Source organism: Zea mays, chromosome 1, assembly GCF_902167145.1.
Source record: "Zea mays cultivar B73 chromosome 1, Zm-B73-REFERENCE-NAM-5.0, whole genome shotgun sequence".
NCBI lineage: Eukaryota > Viridiplantae > Streptophyta > Magnoliopsida > Poales > Poaceae > Zea > Zea mays.
Window position 1 is genome coordinate 60,904,550 of NC_050096.1, and position 19,211 is coordinate 60,923,760.

The window sequence follows — 19,211 nt, forward strand, 5'->3', positions numbered from 1 at the left end:
ACACATCATAACTATTTCTTCTACAATAACATCCAACCACTTACGTGCAGGTCTAGACGCCGACCCTTAGTAACTGGGAACTGGGAACGTGGCCACGTCCCTTGTTACGGGAACGTGGGAACAATCTCGTCCCCGTAGTGTTAAAACCTAGTTTTAGTAGCGTACCACCGTACCGTGTACCACGTTCCTGTTCCTCGATCCCATCGATCTAGGAACCTGATTACTAAGCGCCGGCCAGCCCCATATGTTAGTGACCGACCAACGGCTACGTCCAGCCACTTTAGGGCTTGTTCCTCAATCCGTGTGGATCGAGTGGGTTTAAATCTCAAACAAGTCAAATTTCTTAATTTTTTTCCAATCAGATAAAGGCCTTGTCTTTTTTCCTTCTAATGATCACGCATGAAAAAAGCTAGAGCTAGCGGCGATCGACCTTGAAGCTCGTGACCTCGGTCATGGCGGGCGTAGTGTCAACAACCTACTTGTATTGCTCAGAAGTAACAGAGTTAATAGAGTATTGGAGAGGAGAACGAGAACACGAGAACTAGAGGAAGAGAAGGCTTGGGGAAGAAGATGCTAACACAATTATCTGATGTTCGATCCCCCGATCACCCGGTGCTTACAGCTTTTAACCTCTCCACATGCCACGGCCACACACAGCCCACACGACGGCCCACATACGACCCAACATGTTATAATGCACTCCACACATTCCACACTCGGCCATTGCATCCGAACTCGCCTCCTGATTACATCTCGGTACCTGACATTCCCCTCTCCTTGAGATGCAGCTTGCCCTCAAGCTACTGTTCGCATCACCAACAGGATCCCAAACCTTGACAAAGAAATGTTCTGTACCCTGGTCTACTAGAAACTGAAGTAGCAGCCACTTGGACATCTTTAGTGCATAGTAGCAGCATAAGGATGCCCATACCATCGGCCTTCGAATAGCTCCACCATTTATGTTATTAATTTCTCCAAGATTATCACAAAGTCCCTTAACCATATCTCCCTCCAAAACAAGTAAGATGTTGAACCCACTATTCTGGTGTAAATCATGGCCATCAACAATCCAATCATGTAGGTATGAAACTGGTGTAGCCACTGGGAATTGTTCCGTTAGTATAAATGTATAATCACATATGAAGAATTGATTTCCGACGCTTGAGGAGTCGATATGTCCAATGCATCAAACTGCAACAGCACACGCTCTTGGACACAAATGAACCCTGGCCATGGAGGCTTCCAAAGAAAACACATCCAAAGGTTGCTGAGCTGAGCAGTCCAACACTTGGTGTGTAGTATAATCAAGTTTGCATTATAAAATGTGTTAATGGTACCAATATCTTCCAAGTAACCATCATACAGATAAGCGTGAACCCTCTTTCCAATGCTGGTTGCACCTGGAATAACCTCACTTCCCAAGTCATTGGCTCTAGGAAATTGTTCACGGAGGAGCTGAAGCATTACATCTTGGCTAAAAACATAGATATCCATGCTAGCAATATAAAGCATTGCCTTTGCCCTCACGTCATCAAGGCCAAGTATGGTGGTGTCAACTATCATTTCGTTCAACTGCTCTCCTTTCGGTTTCTTAGCAAACTCAATGATCCTCCATTCTTCATCGATTTGCATGAGTCCAAATGCAGTTGTACGTTTCTCATCCATTGGTAGGGCCACAACACAAATATCAGCATATATTTCTCTATGTGCCTAAATGAACTTTTCGTAGTCCATCCGGTATAGACGATCACCAGCAAGAATTAGAAACTCCATCACATTATGCTCCTCAAACAACCACAAGTACTGCCTTACATCGTCTGTAGTACCCTGAAACCAGTTTGGATTATCTGGGCTCTGCTGTGCAGCTAAGACTTCAAAAAACCCTTCATTCGTGTACCCTCCAATGTTGCTCCCGTAGGTAGTTGAGAGGTGATGGTTGAGGGAAGCAGAGTTAAATTGTGTTAGCACATAGATCTTGGATATGTTGTTGTTGAGACAATTGCTGATAGGAATATTAATCAGCCTATAGTTGGCACCCAATGTCACTGCAGGCTTGGCACATTTCTTTGTCAAGAGGTACAATCTAGTCTCAGCACCACCTCCGAGAATGATTCCAGGAACACCCAACCTTCATAACCCTGGGGTTGGACCGTACGAGTTCAGATTGAGTGACTGCCCACACAGTCTCGAGTGGTTGTACTATTAAAGAGTACAGGTAGTGAAGATGACAAACCGGTCCTTATATGAGGGGACAATCCTTCTGCTCACGCCTAAACCAGCTGAGCCAACACCTTAGGCCCTCCCCTAAACCAAGGAGTCCCTGATTATCCCACTCACAAGGTGATAAGGGTGAAAACCCTTCATCACACACATTTTGAAAAACATTTTCTTTTGAAAACTCACACATGTTCTCAAATCATTTGGAACATATATATCATGGATTGATTGCGGCAAGCGGCTGGGTGGCCATAATAACTTGTCTCAAAATCATATCATGCATAAAATAACAGGCTGAGGGTTGTGGTTGAAAAATCATAGGTAATTTATGCATCAAAGGGATCCAGTGAGCTTGTCATGCTTATTCGGCGAAGGGGGAAGGGGAGCTCGCGGAACTGGCTTCTTGCTCCACCGCCTGGCGTAGACTTGTGGATCTGGCCTCCACGAGACGACACGAACGCTCCGATAACTATGCAACATGAACAAGCAAACATACAAACGAGCAAGTATACCAACAAATATTTAGTATAGTGGTCAGAATAGTGATACATGGATGGGTAGAGTCTTGAGTAGAATATGTGTCATGTGGTGTTGAGATACTACTAGTGGTGGAGCGGAGGTGCTTACCAGGAGGGTGGACTGGAGGCGAAGCGACACTATGCGTGTAGCCGGCAGAGCGGAGTAACTGAGTGGGTGGGGTGTTTGCCTTGGCTGAGGGTGTTGAGTGTGTGTGGAGAGGGAGAGGGTAGCTGGGTTTATTTATAGTTGAGTGTATGTGGTGTAGCACAGTGAAGTTCACTATTGGTGAGAATAGTGACGAATGAATCGTCTGACTTAGTATGAACAGGAGAGTTATAGGCAGAATATAGGACAAGAGTATTTTGGGAGTTTTTCTGTAATATGGACCAGGCTTAAGGGATGACATGGTTGGATAGGGAATAGTTTGATAAGAATTTAGAAACAAGAATTTTTGGAATCTAAGTTTGGAAGCCTGGTTCAAAGGAATCTCAAAGTTAAGCGTGCTCAACTTGGAGAAACCCAGGATGGGTGACCAGATGGGAAGTTCCCTATTGGAAGGAAAATCACAGTCACCGGAGTTCGTATGACTGGAATATGGGTCTGGCTGGTCTTAGGTGGACTGGACAGCATGATGTATGAGTAGTTGAAATTTGGGGTGATCGGCTAATCGATGAATAGTAACGATGAATAATAACGATGAATAGTGACGACGAAAAAGTTACTAGATATCATCGATGAGTAGTAATGATGATGAATAGTAACGATGATGAATAGTAACACTGAATAGTAACGATGGTGAATAGTGTCAGTGAATAGTAATGATGAATGGTAACGGTGAATAGTGATGGTGAATAGTCGTATGAACGAACGATGAACGATGAATAGGAACTATGAACGAACGATGAATAGGAACTATGAACGAACGATGAACGATCGAATGATCGAACGAATGAACGATCGGAATTTCGGCAGCATAACGGCAGGACAAAGATTATTTGGATGAACGAACGGACGAACGATCGAATGATCGGACGAACGAACAATCGGAATTTCGGCAGCATAACGGCAGGACAAAGATTATCTGGAAGAACGATGAATAGGGACTATGAACGAACGATGAACGGTGAATAGGAACTATGAACGAACGATGAACGATCGAATGATCGAACGAACGAATGATCGGAATTTCGGTAGCATAACGGTAGGAAAAATATTATTTGGACGAACGAACGAACGAACAATCGAACGATCGGACGAACGGACGAACGAACCATGAACGATCGGACGAACGATCGAACGATCGGACGAACGAACGAACAACCTAAGAACAGGGGACGAACGATCGAAGAACGATCGAACGATCCTTGTGCTAGTGTGTGCTTGTGTGGAACATGGAGTGGGTGTGTGTGGGGGGGGAGAGAGTTGCCATGAAATGGCTTGGGGTGGGATGAGAGGAGGCCCTTGCCCCTCTATTTATAGCCATGGTGGGGGATTAGGGGAAGGGATGAGAGGATTAGTGAGAGGATGAGAGGATTAGTGGGAGATTAGCATGTATTTGTCTTGTATAAGTGAGATTAGCTTGTAGAGCTCACCGTATGACACCGGAGGCATACACATACGTATGAGCATGAGGAAAGTTATGAAGAAAATATTTATAGGGACTTGAAAAATGATTCTGAAGGTATTTCTCAAGAGGAAAATACTTGGAGATATATTGGTGGAATATTTGGACAGTATTTCTGGAAAGAACTTGAAGGGGATTACTCGGGAAATATCTGGGCGGTATTTCTGGAAGTTTTTGAGGGGGATCACTGGAGAAATATTTGGGCAGTATTTCTGAAAAGAAATTGAGGGTGATCACTAGGGAAATATTTGTAGGATATTTTGAGGAGCATTTTAGAGAGAATATAGACCACTATAATTTATTGTTGATATCAACTTGCAAACAAACATTTTGAAACGAAATTTGAAATTCATTTTGAATTTAGAGGGAGTTTGAGAAATTTTCAAGATTTGAATTTTTGGGATGCTACAGATCTACCCCACTTAAAATGAATCTCGTCCTCGAGATTCGGCTCAGAAGGGTTATGGGTATAGCTTTACTTCAGCTACATATCTTCACTTTGCAGACTCTTCGAGGAGATGGAACTTCAACAAAATCCGGCCTTTGAGGAGCATCTAGTTGCCGATTGCAAATACTGATTCTGGCTACTCAAAGATCATCTGCAGGCTTCTAGCTTTTGCTTGGCAGCTAGCTTATTGAAGAAGCATCGATGCCAACACGCAAACCTTTCTCTTACGAACTTCCACATGGATTCCTTCCTTGATTAGTCTTCTGGTGCTTTATCAACGGAACTTGGGTGACCACTTCTTATCCAAAAACTTATATGCTTTGATGATCTGGTCCTCCACAAGCTTGCTACAGGCCTTCTTCTTTTTCTCCATAGCAGGAACCTTATTGGAACACTACCCCACTTAAAAAGAATGAGGGTGGAACTCTTGAATCTTGGGGATTTGAACTCCTTAAAGTACCTCATAACAAGGGTGTTACGGGGCCTTCTTCTGCTGTTGCTGCTTGAGCAGGCTGCGGAGAAATGACTGACATATGGTTGATTATGGGAGAACCTTCTTCTTATCTTCTCTTCACTATCTTTTTTTCTCTTCTCACTTTTCACTTTTCACTGCCTCTTTCTTTCTCTTTGCTCTTCCCACTGGAGGATTCTATCAAAGAGTATTACTATCACACATTGGAGGAAACCAAAGATTATGAACCATGTACAACAGTCTTCAACCCAAGAATCACCAAGCATTGTGATCTTAGGGGCGAGGGAGTGGAAAATGGAGTTGCTTGCGATTTGGCAGGGGGTTTATCTGGAGTGTGCTTTGCTTTGAGCGAGATGAGAGTTAAGGGAGCTGGTGGGGGTTTTATAGGCGAGCGGGGGTGCTGGGGGTGTGGAGTGGTAGTGATGGAGCAGGTGACACGAGGCAGCAGGCGCGACATGGGGAGGGGGGCCTGTTGCCGGCGACGATGGCGGTGGGTGCGCTACAAAAGGGGGCGTGGGTGGCGGTGGGGGTGCGCATGGAGGCGGGCACGCGTGCGGGGGGGGCACGGGTGAGTGGTGGGGTCGATGACCCTGATGTTTGTGGTCTCTGGTTCCAAGAATCTTTGCCTCTCCGTATGGTAATAACTCCTTCTATCCTCTTTTCCTGTTTACTTTGACTCAGGGGCAGTGCTTTGATTCTCACGGTCGGTCCTTTTGACTGAGCGGCTGGACTGGTTCCTTCTGTAGCTTATTCCAGGCTTCAAGGGTAAGCTTCTCGGTATCTTCTTGGGTAAAGCACTTTTCTCTTGAGATGGGTTAAGATGAGAATGGAAGCATAATGTGAGGATTAGATCTAATTTGTGATCTATGTTTTTAGAGAAAACCTTTCTTAAAAAAAGAAAACACACAAGCTCAGCAATGATAAGCACAAACAAATCAAATGTTTTGAATAAGGGAAGAATAGTGTTTTCCAAATCACGAACTACTTGGATTCGGGGGCTAAGCATAACTACTATTGCTCAGCTCCTGAATTGAGAACTATGCTAAACGCGACTTATGAGCACTAACGTTAAAGCATCACATATGCACTTAAAAGGGAGGAAAACATCAAGTGAAATTCATTTTGAAATGCCCTAGGGGGCCACACAATTAGAGTTTTGCAAAACACGAGTCTACACGATTACCTCTCATACATGCAGGGCTCTAGCCAAAGTGAAGAAAAACTCCACTACCAAATGCATGCAGAGGACTGGGCATAACTAACTCAGATATGGCAGCTTCTCTTCTGGCAAGGCTTGCACACAACTTCAATCTGAGACATCTCCTGGATGGGTCAAGAGAGAGCTGATGTTGATGACTTCTTCTGGCGGAGACTGAGATGGCAAGACGGGGTCGAACTCTTCTTCAAGCGGGACTGGCTCTTGTAGCTCCTCAGAGGGCGGCGGTGCTGGTGGGGTGCTTGCAGCTTCTTCTTTGACCTCAAGGGAGGGTGCTGGAATCTTCTTCATGGTGAGGGGTTCAAACAACTCCGGCGGGGGATCTTGGGAGGCTTCAGGGTGCTCTTGCTTATCCATAGCCTGAGGGAAGACTTGAATTCCTTCCAAGACTATGGCTCCTTCCGGGAGTTCCCAAGCCTTCTTCTCTCCTCTGATAGAGACCGGGTGTTGGGGACCTTCGGCGTCCGAAGGTCCTCAAAAACAGGATTTAACAGTATTCCTGCAGTACAATGTGCAAACAGGTATCCTCGGACTAAAGTCGGCATTGCAGTGGACCGGAATAATACGAAGGTTGACTCAGAGCCGAAGGTGCGAGCAGGAAAGCTTCGGCGCGACAGCAAAGAATGGAACCGACTTAAAGATGAAAAGGCTATTCAGACCTCAATAGACTACTATAGAGTTATTATCAAATGTAAAGGGCATGAATGTAATTTTGTAAGGGTTGTGTCCCGTGTCTATAAATAGGTGAACAGTATCCCCGTACTGTTCACGCTGACTTGGCATTCGCTTTTTGCGTCACGCTTGTACTGTCATTCCCTTCCAATTGAAGGTACACTTGTAGTTCAATAATATTTTTGTTTATGCTCAATAATAATAAATGATTATTCATGTTTTCTTTTACATTCTTTATATTTCATCCTTCGTCACTGTTTGATGAATTTATGAAGGTATGACCTTCATAACCTTCGTCCACAAGTCATTAAATCCTAAGGGAAATAATGCTTCGGAGGACGAAGGATATTAACGATTAACATTTTCTATGTTGCCTTGTTCTTAACTCTTAGCACTTGAGAACAAGTCTCCAACATTGGCGCCCACCTCCGGTGAACTCACTTCCATTTCTTGAGCTTTTCAACACCTTCGGCAAGCATCACCTTCATCATGCCGCCGAAGAAGGCTTCAGCACCAGGGGCTGGCACGCTGCAGCCACTGGACCCCAATCAAGACGTCCTTTCTCTTAGAGAGGCACGAAGCCAGAAGAGGAAGGCTACCAGTCCAACACCTCCGGAGGATGATCTAGATCAGGAGATTCAAAATCTGGAAATCCTTCAGCAGCAGGTTCAACGCAAGAAGGAGAAGATGGCCAGGCTAGCTGAACTGCAGAGGCAGATAGACGAAGCCTCTGAAGAAGTTCGTCATCTTGCTCAGGATGAGCAACACCGAAGGCCTCAGCATCAAGACCTTCATCAGGAGGGCTTTCCCAACGAAGATGACTGGTATGACAATTTCCATCATGGGAATTTTGTTTTTGATGATGCTTCTCCCCTGTCCGCTGAGCTGCAGGCTACACCTTGGCCTCCGTCCTACAAGCCGCCTCAGCTCCCCGTATTTGATGGCCACTCAGATCCGAAGCAGTTTTTGATGAGCTACGAAGCAACAGTGTCTTCGTATGGTGGCAATGCTTCAGTCATGGCCAAATCTTTCGTTATGGCTGTCAGAAGTGTTGCTCAAACCTGGTATTCCTCCCTTCGACCAGGAACGATCACTTCATGGCAGAAGCTGAAGGATTTGTTGTTAACCAGCTTTCAAGGATTTCAGACGAAGCCGGTCACTGCTCAGGCTCTGTTCCAGTGCACTCAGGATCACGAAGAATACCTTGAGGCATATGTCCGAAGGTTCTTGCGTTTAAGGGCACAGGCACCAACGGTGCCCAATGAAATTGTCATCGAGGCCATGATCAAGGGGCTTCGGCCAGGTCCGTCAGCTCAGTACTTCGCCAGGAAGCCTCCTCAAACTTTGGAGAAGCTTCTCCAGAAAATGGATGAATACATTCGGGCCGACAATGATTTTCGCCAAAGAAGGGAGGAGGCTTTCAGGTTTTCTGAAATGACCAGGGGCTTCGGAGGGAGGTTTTACCCGAGGCATGTGAGATCAATTCACAATTCTACACAAAATGATGACAGAGGAAGCCAACAGCAAAGGCCACAATGCTCCTCACAGGCTTCTGGACAACAGCAAAGCTCCTTCCGACCTCCAGCTCCAAGAGGCAGAGGCGCCAGGGGCTTCGGAGGAAGATTTGGCGACCAACCGAGAAGAATCTTTTGCTTATTCTGCGGTGAGAACAAAGGCCATACTACCAGGATGTGCCACGTTACTATTCAGAAGCAAAAGGAAATAGCTGAAGCAGCAGCACAACAGGCTCAGCCGAAGCAGGTCATGCATACAGCTTCGTATCATTCGCCCTACATCCCAGAATATGTGGGTAATCATCCTGCAGTTTCTGTTGCTTCGGCGAGTCAGCCTCAAGCTTCCTGGCAACAGCCTCCGCCTCCACCTCCGTTGCAACAAGGCCAGCAGCCAGAAGGGAGCCAGTATACTCCACACCAGAGGGACTTCAGAGAGCAGTCCGAAGCTCGTACAGTCAATAGCACTGTGCCAGAGTCAAAGCACATCTATTGACAAATATCCTACCTTAATAGCAATCTTTTTCATTCAGTTTTATTTTCTGTAATAAAGGACATTGTTTAGGTTTCGTGTACTTAGTTTCGTTAATTCCTACAAAAAATATGTTGTTTTCTCCACAGGCTTAAATTGATCGAAATTCAAAGACTTGTGATAATAAGAAGGACCTTCGAACTATCAAAAATTCTTCGAAGCAACAAAAAGTCGTTCTAACGAACGCAGAGTAAGTTTGACGAAGTCACAAAAAGCCGCTCCGAAGGGAGCGCAGTGTAAGTTTTCTGCTCCAAAGTCGTTCCAAAAGGAATGCAGAGCATACAGCGAAAAGTCAACGCTGATACCGCCTAAGTAAAAGGCGAAGAAGCTCCAAAGACGTTCCTAAGGGAATGCAGAGCTTACAGCGAAAAGTCAACGCTGATTCCGCTGAAGTAAAAGGCAAAGAAGCTCCTAAGGGAGGCTTATAGCGAAAAGTCAACGCTGATTCACAAAAAGATTATGTGTTTTATCGCGCAGATATGCGTGTACCTTCGGAATATCACCTTACATAGCATAACATCATCACATCATCTTTGCATAACATAAGCATCATACATCATACTGCATGTGGCATAAGAAAGAAATATGATATCAATCTTCGGGAAAACGCTTTGAAAAAGGGGCAAATCATGCCAAGTCACAAGGAGCAACAATATTGATTTCTGAAGTATAGCCTTGAAGCATGTTTCTACGAAGCTTCAACACTCTTTCAGGATACTTCGGATATTGTTGTGATAAATGGTAATTCTTCTTCACGAAGCATGAAAAGAAGGGAAGGTGTTTTTTCGCCAAAGACTCAAAAACGGTACGTGTGTAAAGTTTCATGCATCGTAAAGAATTGAGTAACAAAAATAGATATATTACATTCGGATTACAAAATGTTACACTATATTACATTTCAGAAGTTTTTTACAAAAATGTTTAATCCTCTCTCAAAACGACTTCTGCAGCCTCATTCAGGAGCCGATTGACGACTTCGTCCATAATATCTTCGGCCATCTTTTTAATTTCGTCGTCCCCCTTCGGCTGTGAGTCCGAAGGCGCTTTAGTCGGATCTGAAGCAGGACACGGCCACATTGCTATTACAAATCGCAAACAGATCTTAAAAGCCTAAAGATTATAACACGATAAAAACTATTATTTAGTACCTAATTGACCTTCGGCTTCTGCGCTCTTGTCAGCAGCCTCAGCTACTTCTCTAGCATCGTGAATGCCCTTTTCACTTCTTCGAATAATTTCTCCGGCCATTTCTCGGCCACCATTATCCCAGATATCGGTAAAAAACTTTCCACCAATTATGCTAGCTTCGGCCGAAGGATCTTTTGTATCTTCAAAGGACAAGGCAGCTTCGGACTGTGCTAGAATTTTTACATGTTCGCAGCCCTTCTTCTCTAAGATGGTGGCAATCCCTCTGGCGCCAGAGAAGGCACATATATCTCCTCGGCTATTTAAAATTTCTTCGAAGGCTTTAGCTTCGTGGTCAATCCATTCAATAACACCTTCGGGATTGCCTCTCGAAAAGTTTTCCTCACTTGAGAATGCGCCGACCTTGGCGAAGCTAGCCTTTAATTTCTTAACGCAATCTATAGATTTGTTGTAGCATCTCTTTTTGGACGAACGAAGCTCTTCAACAGTCACTTCTAGGTGATCTGCCCATTGATCGCTCAGTTCACGCTTTGTCTCTTCAAGTACGCGTTCTTCCTTGGCTCTGGCCAATTGTTTCCGAAGGTCTTCAATTTCACGCTTCTGAGCTTCAGCTTGACTTTTAAAAATAGCTTCGTCTTCCTTTATTTTATTTATCAATGAGTATAATATTTTATCTTTTTCAAGACCTTCGTTCCTCAGTTCAATTACTTCGGAACGAAGGTTGCTCAGGGCTATAGTACATCCTTCGTCCTCAGCATCTTTCTGTGCCCTGAGGGCATTGCTGAGTATCAGGCCCTGCAAACAGGAATATGTCTGTGTCAATAGTTTTAAACAAACGAAAAATTTTGAACTCAACAAAAAATACAAGAATTTCATTTGTCGCACCTTTAAACTGTTGTAAGCTAGGCTGTCAGCCAGATCGTTCTTTGACAGCACCGAAAGTCCGTCTTCTAAAGTTGGGAATCCGAAGCTTCTGCTCATCTCCCGACAGACAGAAATTTCCTTGCTGTCGGGGAGACAATACAAGAAATCTTCTTCTCCACTGCCATTAAATATCAACGCCCCCTTTGGATATTTCAACTTTTGGGCATAGTGCTGGGCCTCTTGTTCTTCTTTTTCTGATAATTTTTTCCCCGAAGCATGACGAAAAATATAATCACGAATTTTGGGGATGCTTCGGGGGTAACAACACCAGTTTCTTCAACAAAAGTTGGCTTTGTTATTTTTTCTGCCTCACTTGCCAAGGTTTTTGCCTTTGCGGGCTCTGAGGGCCCAGCTTCGGCTGAAATTTCTTGCTCTGGAGCTGTAGAACCAGAAATTTCAGCTGTTGTTTCAGAAGTAACAGCAGCCTTCTTCGGAGGTGTGCTCGAAGATATGATCGTTTCCAGTACATCTAGCACATTAGCCATTCTCTTTCTCTTCGGAGTTACGGCTGGCACTTTTTCATTTTTTGCTGTCCCAATAATTGCTGTAGGACTCAAAACTTCTGATGTTTTGGAGCCCTCAGTTGCTTCCTTTACCTCTTCCATTTTTTCTGTGAATGGCGCTTCGGCCTTCTCTTTCGTTTCTGGTAACAATATCTTTGATTGCTCCAATTTTGTCTTCGTTGGCATTTCGGCCGTTTCTGCGACTTCTGGCAGCAAGGTTGGCTCGGCTGGTTTTTCAGCTTCGGTGGCCGAAGAAGTTTCTCCGGTAAATTCAGGCACTGAAGCTGGTTCAATATAGCGCGGCCGATGCGTAAGAACCTTTATCTTCTTCCTTTTCGGTTCTGGCTCACTAGGAGCAGCTGCAGTTTCTTCTTTTGCAGAGCTTGTGTTTTTTCTCTTCTACCTTCGAGTGGGATAGCAATAGTCAGGGTAGACGAACCCGATGGCATCAAATACCCGATTCAGCCTCTTCTTTTTTCGGCCTCCGAAGGCTGCTGACATTGCAGTATCTTCGGCCTTCGAGTAGGTCCCAAGCAGCTCATCACTTAAATTATCAATGCTTTTCAACCACTCATCATCTGGCTCAATAAATTTATCTCCAAATTTAAAAGTGTACTTAAATCTGATAAGTCCACCTTCGTCGGCCTCTTTAATGGTTTCTTGTGGCATTTCCCATTTCTCCGCAAGCGGCCATACCCTGAAGGCGATATGCTCTTGTACTAAGTCCCTTGTTCCTATAAAAGAACAGACAATGCCGAAGGCTCTCTGGCATTCTTCGGCAGCTTCATTCATTTCAACCTTCGGCCTGCGAAGGCCGAAGCTTTGCCAAATAGGGCGCATAATTATACCCTTGATGTCTTCTCGTGCTTTCAGATCATTCTTTACATAGAACCATTCTGTCATCCAGCCGCTGGGCCATCTTTTCCGAAAAGTTGGCACGGGGCAGCTTGACCCAGACCGAGAAACAAAATTGTAGCAGCCAAAGTTATTGTGATACTGTTCCTTACCCCAAGGTATTGTCTCGTATGATAATTCGTGCATATTGCAGAAACTTTTTGCATCAGGCGTCAGACCTTGGCTTCGCACGGCCCACACGAAGATATTCAGCCTTATGATTGCCTCGGGGGTAAGTTGGTGAAGATAGACTTCAAAGATCTTCAGCACCTCCACGACGAAGCTGCTCAAGGGCAATCGCAGCCCAGCCTTCAAAAAGCTTCGGAACACTACGACTTCATTCTCTTCGGGGTGTGGACAAGTCTTCTCCCCTTCGTCGGCCCTCACAACGGACAGATCCCGGAAATACCTTCCTCTCATGTTAACAAGATGATTCTCTTTGATAGTTGATTTACCATAAACTGAATGGCTTGGTCGCCAGGGGCGATCTTCGGAGTCTTCGCCACCGCTGTCCACATCATAACTTTCACTGTCACCAGTATCTTCAGACAGCCCTTCCAGAATCTCCTTGGTGATTTTTTCTGTGTTGGTCTTCGACATCGCTATAAGAAACCCTAAGTTCTTCTCTTCATCAAGACTCAGCTTCATCTCAGCAGCAGCTTTCTTAGCAGCTTCAGACATCTTCGGAAACACTAAAAAACTGTCTTCAAAGCCGAAGCTTCAAAGCTAAAGGCTTAGCAAATCACAGTGCACAAGAGCTAAAAATTGAGTGAGCGAGAGTGGTTGGCCAGAAAGCGTGCAAAATGAGTTTGCGGTATGGCCGTATTTATACGCTCGGTGCGTTGAAAGCTGAAAGACCCCACTTGTCATTGAATGTTGCTATTCTAGCAAAGGGAAGGTGTTTTTTCGGACCTTCGGCGTAAAGCCTTCGTCCATATCGCAATCTAAATTTATTATTTCGAACAAATTAATATTGCGAGGGGCTACTGTTGGGGACCTTCGGCGTCCGAAGGTCCTCAAAAACAGGATTTAACAGTATTCCTGCAGTACAATGTGCAAACAGGTATCCTCGGACTAAAGTCGGCATTGCAGTGGACCGGAATAATACGAAGGTTGACTCAGAGCCGAAGGTGCGAGCAGGAAAGCTTCGGCGCGACAGCAAAGAATGGAACCGACTTAAAGATGAAAAGGCTATTCAGACCTCAATAGACTACTATAGAGTTATTATCAAATGTAAAGGGCATGAATGTAATTTTGTAAGGGCTGTGTCCCGTGTCTATAAATAGGTGAACAGTATCCCCGTACTGTTCACGCTGACTTGGCATTCGCTTTTTGCGTCACGCTTGTACTGTCATTCCCTTCCAATTGAAGGTACACTTGTAGTTCAATAATATTTTTGTTTATGCTCAATAATAATAAATGATTATTCATGTTTTCTTTTACATTCTTTATATTTCATCCTTCGTCACTGTTTGATGAATTTATGAAGGTATGACCTTCATAACCTTCGTCCACAAGTCATTAAATCCTAAGGGAAATAATGCTTCGGAGGACGAAGGATATTAACGATTAACATTTTCTATGTTGCCTTGTTCTTAACTCTTAGCACTTGAGAACAAGTCTCCAACACCGGGTGACCTTCAAAAATCTGGGGGTCTTCAGCTCTGATGGGTTGAACAAGGTTGGATGAAGCGGGCTCTTGGATCCGCAGGGCTCTACGTTGGTTATGGGTTACCAAGTAGGCCTCCATCAACTTCTGGACATGCTCATCCTTGGCTTGCTTCATGGCTTCAACAGCAATGACTTCACGACTCTCCAAGGCAGTTGCACGGGCTTGAGCTATGGTGAGATCCACATGCAGCTGACGGTTGCGCTTCTCTGCATCTTCTGCTCGGGCAATCATCTGACGGTGGTGCCGAGCCAAGAAATCATACTGTGTATCAAGGGTGAGCAGGTATGCAGTGAGGTACACGACTGTGGGGTCGTCCTCAAGCAGCTGCTGCTCTTCCAATACACGCATCCTGGCCATCCAAGCGGGACGGTTTCTCTGAAAGGGCGGAAATAATCTGAGCGGTGTGTCGGCCACTTCTTCTTCATAGATCTGACTCAGGGCCCTCAATGCCTTGCGAGCGACGACTTGGCAGGTGTCTCTGAATCTGTGCCCAGCAGCAGTGACACTCCATTCCACATGGTGTGGACTGGATCCAATGTATACAGTCACGACACACTTCTCTGTGCCATGCTCGACGAATTCACGACCATCATACTCTGGCTGGCTCCTGATTCCGAGGCGAACTGTGCATGCTCTCAGCAACTTGGGGAAACCATCTTCCTTCTGGCAAAAGCTGGTTTGGCAGCGAACCTCCATCTGACTTCTGTGAGAAGGAAAGGTGGAAAGCATTTTTGAAATGAAGGGATGAGAGCAAGATTTTTTTAAGAAAATAGTTTGGACTCAAAAACTTTTGATCAGGCTAAGGGTTACGTCCTGCGGCCAACCTAATAGCTCTGATACCACCTGAAGCACCCCAATCCTCTAGGACTCATATGTGATACAATTACTAGTCCTAGGAGGCTAGTAAACACATTTATACATCAGTTGATTTCAGATCTGCTTAAACGAGACAAACCTATAAAGGTGGCGATCAACTTTAAGAGTTGGTCCACAACTCGGGACATATCATCAGAGTGGGGCTGAAGCAGCCCGATATACGCAGCGAAGCAAATCAGCGGTCCAACAGCCACAGGCAAGGTTGGGAACAGTCGTAACTCTTACCCGATCTCCTTTTTCTGAAAAACAACAAATAAGCAAGGGTGAGTACAAACGTACTCAGTAGCCCACCTTCACCCGCGGAATGGGGAAATCAGATATAATGCATGGAATATGTGGAGCTCAGGATATTTTGCAGAAACAACAATATTTTATGCAGAGTTGTTTTGAAAAACATTTTGTATTTTTGCAAAGCGCATCCTCTCCAAAAGGAGCAGGAAGTTTTTCAGTATTATAACAAAATCCCCTGGACTAAACCATCCAGGTATCTCAGCAGTTCCCACTGGTTTTCATTTTCAAAAACAGCTACTGGACTTCCCGTCCACCATAGCTCACGGCTCAACCGCCGAACCTTTTAAAAACCACTTTTCAAAAGCATCTCTTTCTTTTTGGAAAACAAAATATTAATTGCCATACCATACCAGACTCGTCCATTCCTGTGGACACAGACTATTCGAATAGGTTTTCAAACTCTGCGCAGAGGTGTACACTTTACCCACTAGTTCGGCTCTGCGATCCCATGGCCAATGAGACCCGAATCCGACTCTCTTTCTTTCCCCGCACGTCCTAACCTTAACGGTTATCCGGAAGGAGTCAGGCCACCACCATGTCCAAACCGGACAAAACTTTCCCCCTCCTTATCCTTCTGGTGCTCCCCAACCTTCATAACCCTGGGGTTGGACCGTACGAGTTCAGATTGAGTGACTGCCCACATAGTCTCGAGTGGTTGTACTATTAAAGAGTACAAGTAGTGAAGATGACAAACCGGTCCTTATATGAGGGGACAATCCTTTTGCTCACGCCTAAACCAGCTGAGCCAACACCTTAGGCCCTCCCCTAAACCAGGGAGTCCCTGATTATCCCACTCACAAGGTGATAAGGGTGAAAACCCTTCATCACACACATTTTGAAAAACATTTTCTTTTGAAAACTCACACCTGTTCTCAAATCATTTGGAACATATATATCAGGGATTGATTGCGGCAAGCGGCTGGGTGGCCATAATAACTTATCTCAAAATCATATCATGCATAAAATAACAGGCTGAGGGTTGTGGTTGAAAAATCATAGGTAATTTATGCATCAAAGGGATCCAGTGAGCTTGCCATGCTTATTCGGCGAAGGGGGAAGGGGAGCTCGCGAAACTGGCTTCTGGCTCCACCGCGTGGCGTAGACTTGCGGATCTGGCCTCCACGGGACGGCACGAACGCTCCGATAACTATGCAACATGAACAAGCAAGCATACAAACGAGCAAGTATACCAACAAATATTTAGTATAGTGGTCAGAATAGTGATACATGGATGGGTAGAGTCTTGAGTAGAATATGTGTCATGTGGTGTTGAGATACTACTAGTGGTGGAGCGGAGGTGCTTACCAGGAGGGTGGACTGGAGGCGAAGCGACACTATGCGTGTAGCCGGCAGAGCGGAGTAATTGAGTGGGTGGGGTGTTTGCCTTGGCTGAGGGTGTTGAGTGTGTGTGGAGAGGGAGAGAGTAGCTGAGTGTATTTATAGCTGAGTGTATGTGGTGTAGCACAGTGAAGTTCACTGTTGGTGAGAATAGTGACGAATGAATCGTCTAACTTAGTATGAACAGGAGAGTTATAGGCAGAATATAGGACAAGAGTATTTTGGGAGTTTTTCTGTAATATGGACCAGGCTTAAGGGATGACATGGTTGGATAGGGAATAGTTTGATAAGAATTTAGAAACAAGAATTTTTGGAATCTGAGTTTGGAAGCCTGGTTCAAAGAAATCTCAAAGTTAAGCGTGCTCAACTTGGAGAAACCTGGGATGGGTGACCAGATGGGAAGTTCCCTACTGGAAGGAAAATCACAGTCACCGGAGTTCGTATGACTGGAATATGGGTCTGGCTAGTCCTAGGTGGACTGGACAGCATGATGTATGAGTAGTTGAAATTTGGGGTGATCGGCTAATCGATGAATAGTAACGATATATAGTGACGACGAAAAAGTTACTAGATATCATCGATGAGTAGTAACGATGATGAATAGTAACACTGAATAGTAACGATGGTGAATAGTGTCAGTGAATAGTAATGATGAATGGTAACGGTGAATAGTGATGGTGAATTGTCGTATGAACGAACGATGAACGATGAATAGGAACTATGAACGAACGATGAACGATGAATAGGAACTATGAACGAACGATGAACGATCGAATGATCGAACGAACGAACGATCGGAATTTCGGCAGCATAACGGCAGGACAAAGATTATTTGGATGAACGAACGGACAAACGATCGAATGATCGGACGAACGAACAATCGGAATTTCGGCAGCATAACGGCAAGACAAAGATTATCTGGAAGAACGATGAATAGGGACTATGAACGAACGATGAATAGGAACTATGAACGAACGAATGATCGAATGAACGAACGATCGGAATTTCGGCAGCATAACGGTAGGAAAAATATTATTTGGACGAACGAACGGACGAACGACCGAACGATCGGACGAACGGACGAACGAACCATGAACGATCGGACGAACGATCGAACGATCGGACGAACGAACGAACAACCTAAGAACAGGGGACGAAAGATCGAAGAACGATCGAACGATCCTTGCGCTAGTGTGTGCTTGTGTGGAACATGGAGTGGGTGTGTGTGGGGGGGGGAGAGAGTTGCCATGAAATGGCTTGGGGTGGGATGAGAGGAGGCCCTTGCCCCTCTATTTATAGCCATGGTGGGGGGATTAGGGGAAGAGATGGGAGGATTAGTGAGAGGATGAGAGGATTAGTGGGAGATTAGCATGTATTTGTCTTGTATAAGTGAGATTAGCTTGTAGAGCTCACCGTTTGACACCGGAGGCATACGTATACGTATGAGCATGAGGAAAGTTATGAAAAAAATATTTATAGGGACTTGAAAAATGATTCTGAAGGTATTTCTCAAGAGGAAAATACTTGGAGATATATCGGTGGAATATTTGGACAGTATTTCTAGAAAGAACTTGAAGGGGATTACTCGAGAAATATCTGGGCGGTATTTCTGGAAGTTTTTGAGGGGGATCACTGGAGAAATATTTGGGCAGTATTTCTGAAAAGAAATTGAGGGTGATCACTAGGGAAATATTTGTAGGATATTTTGAGGAGCATTTTGGAGAGAATATAGACCACTATAATTTATTGTTGATATCAACTTGCAAACAAACATTTTGAAACGAAATTTGAAATTCATTTTGAATTTAGAGGGAGTTTGAGAAATTTTCAAGATTTGAATTTTTGGGATGCTACACAGCGCTGCAACATCGAAGATATGGTATGGATATTTCGTCGAACAGTTGGTAGACACTCTGATGTTGATGGTGCTAGGGACGACGAACAGGTGTTGATGCTGATCACGACCTAAAGGGAGAGGATGCTCGACGAGGTCGTCGCCGCGTTCCTCGACCTCACGGAGAACAGCCTCCATCTGATCAGCCTTCTGTTCCGGTACACCTCGACGCCGGCGGCACGACAGCGCGACAGGGCGCGCTCAGCGCTCGCGAGCATTTTCGTTGAGGTTGTCCGGTAGCGCAGGCGCTCCTCCAGCCGAGTCGGGAACGACGGTGTGCTGCAGAGACTAACGTGCAAAGTGAATCTGCAGGTTGTCAAACTCCTCCGAGCTCTGGTCATGCCGTCCCAGCAGGTTCCTCAGCCGCTTCGTCCGCAACGCCACCTTGCTGCTGAGGACGCTGGCGAGTCGCCGCCGTTCACGTCCGCGTCCGTGAGCCTCGACGAATTTGAGGAGGACGAT

The 19,211-nt window shown here is 45.1% G+C and overlaps 1 pseudogene; it reads right to left on the reverse strand.

Moving 5' to 3' along the window:
• Window positions 1-415: 415 nt before the first annotated feature.
• On the reverse strand, window positions 416-18,967 carry LOC103644654 (glucose-1-phosphate adenylyltransferase small subunit, chloroplastic/amyloplastic-like; annotated as a pseudogene).
• Window positions 18,968-19,211: the final 244 nt, after the last annotated feature.